Source organism: Otolemur garnettii, unplaced genomic scaffold (assembly GCF_000181295.1).
Source record: "Otolemur garnettii isolate 467f Iridium unplaced genomic scaffold, OtoGar3 scaffold00175, whole genome shotgun sequence".
NCBI classification, from domain to species: Eukaryota; Metazoa; Chordata; class Mammalia; order Primates; family Galagidae; genus Otolemur; species Otolemur garnettii.
The window spans coordinates 1993266-2001042 of NW_003852570.1; the positions used below are offsets into that span (position 1 = coordinate 1993266).

Consider the following 7777-nt stretch of genomic DNA (forward strand, 5'->3'; position numbering starts at 1 on the left):
AGGCTCTGTCTCAAAAAAAAAAAAAAGTGTTTCTCTTGCCTCAGCCTCCCAAGGAGCTGGGACTATAGGCACCCATCACATGCCTGGCTATACATTTCTTTCTCTTAATCAGTGACATCTTGGAAGATGTGGCTGTGTTAGAAATAGGGATGTTGAAATACATGTGCTATTAGAAATGTATCTTTCAAGCCCTCCAAACCTTTACTCAACTTATTTCTCCCAATTGGATAATCCTCCCCGTACTCCATTTTTGCAAAGCTAAACACCATCCATTTTTTAAGGCCCAGTTCATACTCCCTTCCCTGCACTCTCATAACACTTTCTGTTTCTAATATATAATGTTACTGAGATTGAAAAATTTTTTAGGTAGCCAGGCACAGTGGGTCACACCCATAATGCTAGCACTCTGGAAGGCCAAGAGAGGTAGATTGTTTGAGCTCAGGAGTTTGAAACCAGCCTGGGCAAGAGCAAGACCCCATCTCTACTAAAAATGGAAAAATTAACTGGGCTTCATGGTGGGCGCCTGTAATCCCAGCTGCCTAGAAGGCTCAGACAAGAGAAATACCTAATCCTAGGAGTTTGAAGTTGCTTTGAGCTATGATGCCAGAGCACTGTAGCCTGGAGCAACAGAGTAAGACTATCTCAAAAAAAAAAATCCTTAGGTGATTGTATATCCGTGTTTCTACTACTTTAAGGGAGACTCTCAGTATAAAAAGTCCTGGCGGCGTCTGTAGCTCAGTGGGTAGGGCGCCAGCCACATACACTGGGGCCAACGGGTTCAAACCTGGTCTGGGCCTGCTAAAACAACTGCAACCAAAAAATAGCCAGGCGTTGTAATCCCAGCTACTTGGGAGGCTGAGGCAAGAGAATCACTTAAGTTTGAGGTTGCTGTGAGCTGTGATGCCACGGCGCTCTACCCATGGTGACGGTTTGAGACTCTGTCTCAAAAAAAAATCCTCTCACGTCATGGCTGTAGACATAAGAAAATATGAAATATGAAAAAGATAGTCTCAGGCGGTGCCTGTGGCTCAAGGAGTAGGGCGCTGGCCCCATATGCTGGAGGTGATAGGTTCAAACCCAGCCCCAGACCCCCCCAAAAAAAGCTGCAAAAATAAAAAGAAAGTCTCAGTTCAAAATAACCTTTTAAAGGATGCAATAAGCAACCTAGTTTTTCATCAGTGGGGCAGGTAGATGCCATTGCCTTCATAGCTTAACTTAACTGACCAGATTGCAAGCTTTTCTTTTTTTTATTTTTTTTAATTAATTCATAGCTGTGTACATTAATGCAATGGTGGGATACAATGTGCTGGTTTTATATACAATTTGAAATATTTTCACCAAATTGAAAATAGCATAGCCTTCATGGCATTTTCTTAGTTACTGTGTTAAGACTTTTATATTCTACATTTATAAAGATTCACATGTACCCTTGTAAGATGGACCTGCAAACTTTTCTGAGGCCAAGGAATGTTTTATTTCTTGTGAATCCTCCCCTCCCCAATGCCACACCTCAATACACCTATCACCTAATTCAATCTTCTCCACACATTAAGTCTCAATACAAAGCCCTACTACTTACTGTAGTTCAAGAGGCTGTGATTAAAACAAGGATCAGAGCCAAGCATGATGACTCACCCCTATAATCCTAGCAATCTGGGAGTCTGAGGCAGGAGGATCCCTTAAGCTCAGGAGTTCCAGACCAGCCTGAGCAAAGTAAGACCCTATCTGTAATAGAAATAGAAAATTAGCCAGGCATTATGGCAGGCGCCTCTAGTCCCAAGTGCTCAGGAGGCTGAGGCAAGAAGACCACTTGAACCCTGGATTTTGAAGTTGCTGTGAGCTAGGCTGATGCCATGGCACTCTAGCCTGGGCAACAGAGTGTGGCTCTGTCACAACACTGACAATTCATTTGTCACAATTCATTTGTCAAAAAGAATAAACAAAAATTTCAGATCCTGAAAAAATACTGAATTGTGAAACTATAAAAGAGAGTTGTCTGTGCTTAAGGTAATCTCAATGGCTACAACAAAACAAGGGTTGAAGGTAAGATACCACAGGATAGGACAAGAATGGAGGGTACCTTTACTGACAAGGGGGCACAATGAACAAAATGAAGTGGAAACAAGAATGCTCTCTTGATGAAATTATTATTTTATCAATTATGGTGATCTTAATAACCTTAGTTTCCAAAACATAAGGTGTCATTAAGCAAAATTCTCAGTCTATATGACTTCCAACACCTGACACCAACTTTCTTGTACCCTCAATTCGTTGGGTAATGTAGGCCATGGATGATCAGGACACCGTTCCCAGAAGAATACAGGAAAAGTGACACGGGCCAGGACCTACTCTCCCCTCCTCTATCCACTGTTAGGAAAAGTAAAACATAAACGTGGAAAATACCTGAGTTATGAATTGAGAGTTTAGAGATTGCCCCAGATTAACACGGCCTTCTCACCACACTTGATAGTACAAATTGACACCACGGAACACCCACTGCAGTTAAAAGGGATGACGGGAAGCCGAGGTAGGACTTACCTGTTTTTTCTGTCCTATGATTAAATCTCTGGACCTACGTCGACCGTGGCAGCAATAAATCCACGCACGCAGGCTCCAAGCTCAGATCCTGGAAGAAGTCACAGTAGCAGCGGCAGCAGCAGTAGAGACAGCAGTAGTAACTCCTCTGCTTCTCTTTTTCCACCCTCCTGCCACTCTGGCCAGCAGCCTTTGCCCCTCCCTCCCGCAACTATCCCCACTTCCGGGTGATGTCCCGGCCGGAAGCAGAGCGGCCTAGGGAAGAGAGCGACGTGTCACGTGAAAGAGAACGCAGTGTCTAGAGTCAAGCTTCTCTCGCCCCCTGCTGCCCCCAGACGGACACGCAGCCTCGGGTGGATCTTCATTTGGGTGCGAGTCCCTGCTTCCTCCAGTCCCCCAAACCCAAAATATCCCTACCAGAGCAATGCCTTTGTCATCTGTAGTTCCCTAACCACAGGCCAAGACATAATTCATCTTCATATATTTCATCTTTGTCCAGCATGAAATTAGCATGCCATCTGTTGAATCTGTGTTAACTCCAGGTAGACTGTGTAGCCGAATTACAGATGTAAATACCAGCATTGTGAACTTGCCCTCATCCCTCCATTTCAAAATGACATCAAGGGAATTATTTATTCACTTTAAACAACTAGGAGCTGAGGGAGGAAAAAAATCTTAAAATTATCACCATGAGTCCATATAGAAATGAGATGTAAGAATTGTAATAATACAACACAATAGAGTGGTATAAAAAACATTTGAGAAAAGTGTATTCTTTTGTTTTCCCAATTTGACATTAAAAATAAGAAAAATTCTAGGATCTTTAAAACCATGTCTGGGCTCGGCGCCTATGGCTCAAGTGGCTATGGTGCCAGCCACATATACCAGAGCTGGTGGGTTTGAATCCAGCCCAGACCTGCCAAACAACAGTGACAACTGCAACCCAAAACTGACCAGGCATTGTGGTGGGTGTCTGTAGTCCCAGCTACTTGGGAGGCTGAGGCAAGAGAATCGCTTAGCCTAGGAGTTGGAGGTTGCTGTGAGCTGTGATGCTACAGCACTCTACCCAGGGCGACAGCTTGCAGCTCTGTCTCAAAAAAAAAAAAAAAAAAAAAAACAACTATGGTCTGCCTGGGCAAGATGGCTCATTCCTGTAATCGTAGCACTCTGTGAGGCCAAGGCCAACACATTGCTTGAGTTCAGGAGTTTAGGATCAGCCTGACCAAGGGCAAGACCTCTTTTCTAAAAATAGCCAGGCGTTGTGGTGAGCATAGGGGCAACTCAGGAGGCTGAGGCAAGAGGACTGCTTGAGTCCAAGAGTTTGAGGTTGCTGTGAGCTATAACGCCACTGCGTGCAACTCCAGGGTGACTGAATGAGACTAGAGACTATCTCAGAAAAATAAAATAAAATAAAATAAAAGTGTAACCATTAACAGTAAAAGAGAGGTTCCATCTCACTTATTTCAGAACAAGATAGGACCTTTTCATATTTCTTTTCATGAAGTATTTGCAAGTTGTAGGAGAAAACTAATCACAGGACTCTTTGTATTTCAACTGGAGCCATTTGAACCCAGTTCCCATAGAAAAGTAAAAGTCTAAAATAACGTTGCAGGACTCAAAACAGTACACAAAATACAAATAGCAAATATTTGTAAAAGACTTAGAACAGTGTATGGTATATAGTAGGCATATAAAGTGTTAAATAATTTCCATCCTACAAGTTAAACTCCTATTAAGCCTTGACAGGCAACATTTAAAATTGCCCAGAGATCTAAATTTTAGGCCTACAATTATTCAGAAAGAATTATTCTCTCCCTCTATATATCCATCCACGTAAACATAAAATTAGCCTCAGGACTCTATCTTCTCAGACATTAAATTCTGTCATTAAATTCTGTGTGCATAATATTAAGAGACAAATCCAGCCCCAAATTTAAAATATTAAAAACTACATCATAAGGCTGCCACAGTGGCTCACGCCATAATCCCAGCACTTGAGAGGCCATCATGGGTGGATTGCCTGAGCTCACAAGTTCAAGACCAACCAGCCTGAGCCAGAGCGAAACCCCATCTCTAAAAAATAGCCGGCATTGTGGCAGGCACCTATAGTCCCAGCTGCTTGGGAGGCTGAGGCAAGGGGATCACTTGAGCCCAAGAGTTTGAGGTTGCTGTGAGCCAAGATGCTACAGCACTCTACCAAGGGTGATCAAGTGAGACTTTGACAAAAAAAAAAAAAAAGGAAATTAAGACAGTTTTTAAGTGGGCTTCCAAATATTAGCAAGTTGGCTTATAACTACATTAAAACTCTGTTGTTTCTAAAGAATTCACTACAAGGCAGAAACCATAAATATAACTTTATTAGAACTATAAAATACATTTTTTCTTTTTGTAGAGATAGGGTCACACTCTGTCACCAAGTCTATAGTGCATTGGCATCATCATAGCTCAGTGTAACCTGAAACTCTTGCACTCAAGTGATCATCCTGCCTCAGCCTATCAAGCATCTGGGACTACAGGTGTAGGCCACTACACATCTGTTGATTTTTTCTGTTTTTTATAGAGATGGGTCTTGCTGTTGCTCAGTCTGGTCTTGAGCTCCTGGCTTCTAGTGACCCTCTCACCTCAGCCTCCAAAAGGGCTGGGATTATAGGTTTGAGTCCCTGTGCCTAGCCTGTTCTCAAATGTTCTATGTAGATACTAACGTTTTTCACTGTGAGATGCAACATCCTCTACCAACCTTGCACATTCTTAGTCACACAGCCTTTCCTTCACTGTAACACTGTTCCTAATTAGACAGGCACGGTGGCTCACACCTGTAATCCTAGCACTCTGGGAGGCCAAGGCAGGTGGATTGCTTGACCTGAGGTGTTCAAGACCAGCCTAAGCACGAGTAAGATCCCATCTCTACCAAAAATAGAAAAATTAGCCTGGGGTTGCAGCAGGTACCTGTAGTCCCACTACTTGTGAGGCTGAGGCAAGGAATTCATTTAAGCCCAAGAGTTTGAAGGTGCTGTGAGCTACAACACTACAGCACCCAATCCAAGGCAACTGAGACTCTGTCTCAAAATAAAGAAAAACACAAAACTGTATTTGAATCTTTACCTCCTTATCAATGCACAAGCATAAAGGGGAAAGTCTACAATAAGCAATTAAGTTTGCTGGGGGTTATGCAGGTAATTGTCACCAAAAATGCTTACAAGGTGGTAAACACAGTGATCATAGTGATATTCAGCAATAAAAGATGCAGTACTTTTTATAGGATGAGTTGGAAAATTTAATTGTCTGACCTCCTCCTATGACATTAACAGTCACAAGGGTGAGAACATATGTGCCTCTACAACTACCATAATAGTTAGTTCTAGCTGGATAAGTTAAATGAGTTTTTAAAAACACAGGTGCTAAAATAATTCAATTTTAGAGTGAAATTAAGAATGGGATTTATGTCCCTGGTTATCTAGTGGTTAGGAATAAAAGAAAGTAAAAAGAATAGGATTTATGAAATTCATCCTAATTAAAAAGAATTTCAGGCTCGGCGCCCATAGCACAATGGTTACAGCACCAGCCACAAGCACCGAATATGGCAGGTTCAAGCCCAGCCCAGGCCAGCTAAACAACAAATGCAACAAGAAAATAGCTGGGCGTTGTGGCGGATGCCTGTAGTTCCAGCTACTTGGGAGGCTGAGGCAAGAGAATCGCTTAAGCCCAAGAGCTTGAGGTTACTGTGAGCTGTAACACCAAGGCACTCTACCAAGGGCGACACAATGACACTGTGTCTCAAAATAATATTAAAAAGAATTTCATAGCCATTCAAAAAGGAGTTAAACAATCAGCAATGCTTCTAAAGTAAGTTGCTTACCAAAAGTCTTCAGGCATACAGATTCTTGAGGATAGGGAGACTAATTTAATGACCTTCCAAGTCCAGGTATTATTAAAAATCTCAAGTACTGCATTATAAGTTAAGGTCATTCGTGTGGAAGGATAAAACTTGGGTTTTTTGTTTTTCATTTTGAGACAAGAGTTTCATTCAGTCGCCCTGGGTAGAGTGCCATGGTGTCATAGCTCACATCAACCTCAAACTCTTGGGCTCAAGTGATCCTCCTGATTCAGCCTCCTGAGTAGTTGGGATTACAGGTTCCCGCCACAAGGCCAGGCTAATTTTCCTGTTTTTAGTAGAGATGGGGTCTGCCTTCACTCACGGTGGTCTCAAACTCCTGAACTCAAGAAATCCACACACTTGGACCTCCCAGAGTGCTAGAATTACAGGTATGAGCCCCTCCCAACTGCCCAGCCAGGATAAAACTTTAATGACTGAGTGCGCTAGGAAAGATGCATGATCAGAATATTGTGATGGCACAAAATAAAATACTGCTTTAAGTAGTGGCCACTATGGTTTTAGAATTACTCATCAGGACAAGAATAATTACAAAATTCATTTCTAGAAGCTTGTTCAAAGATGCTGACTACTGCCACCAGGTTTTGTCACATAAAGCAGTATTTTTGCTGGCAAATGGACACATTAATGCTTAGCACTGGCTGGCTCGGGGGCTCACACCTGTAACACTAGCATTCTGAAAGGCGGAGACAAGTGGATTGAGCGAGCTCAGGAGCAAGTAGGTTGAGTGCTGTGACATCACAGCTCACAGCAACCTTAAACTTCTTAGCTCAAAGGACTGTGCTAACAAGCCTGAGCAACAGCAAGACTCCATCTCTACTAAAAATAGAACTAGGGCTCAGCTCGGCACCATACCTCAGTGAGTAGAGCACCAGCCACATATACCAAGGCTGGCAGGTTCAAGCCCGGCCCAGGCCTGACAAACAACGACAAGTACAACCAAAAAATACCCGGGTGTTGGGAGGCACCTGTGGCTCAAAAGGGTAGGGCGCCAGCCCCATATGTCAGAGGTGGCGGGTTCAAACCTAGCCATGGCCAAAAAAAAAAAAAAAATACTCGGGTGTTGAGGCTGGTGACTATAGTCCCAACTACTTAGGAGGCTGAGGCAAGAGAATCGCTTAAGCCCAAGAGTTTGAGGTTGCTGCGAGCTATGATGCTACAGCACTCTACCAAGTGCAACATAGTGAGACTCTGTCTCAAAAAATAAATAAATAAAATAAAATAAAAATAGAATTAGCCAGCCATTGTGGTGGGCACCTGTAGTCTCAGCTACTCAGGAAGCTAAGGCAAGTGGATCATTTCTTTTACTTTCTTTTTTGAGACAGAGCCTCAAGCTGTCCCCCTGGGTAG

The 7777-nt window shown here is 42.9% G+C and overlaps 1 protein-coding gene across 1 annotated transcript in view; it reads right to left on the reverse strand.

Annotated features, from left to right (window-relative positions):
- The window catches only part of ATP7A (ATPase copper transporting alpha), a 164029-nt gene extending 161335 nt beyond the window's left edge, over positions 1-2694 (reverse strand). Inside the window, exon 1 of the mRNA XM_003800452.3 lies at positions 2539-2694. The gene's annotated coding sequence lies outside the window, so the exon portion shown is untranslated. The remainder of the gene's footprint in view (positions 1-2538) is intronic.
- Positions 2695-7777: the final 5083 nt, after the last annotated feature.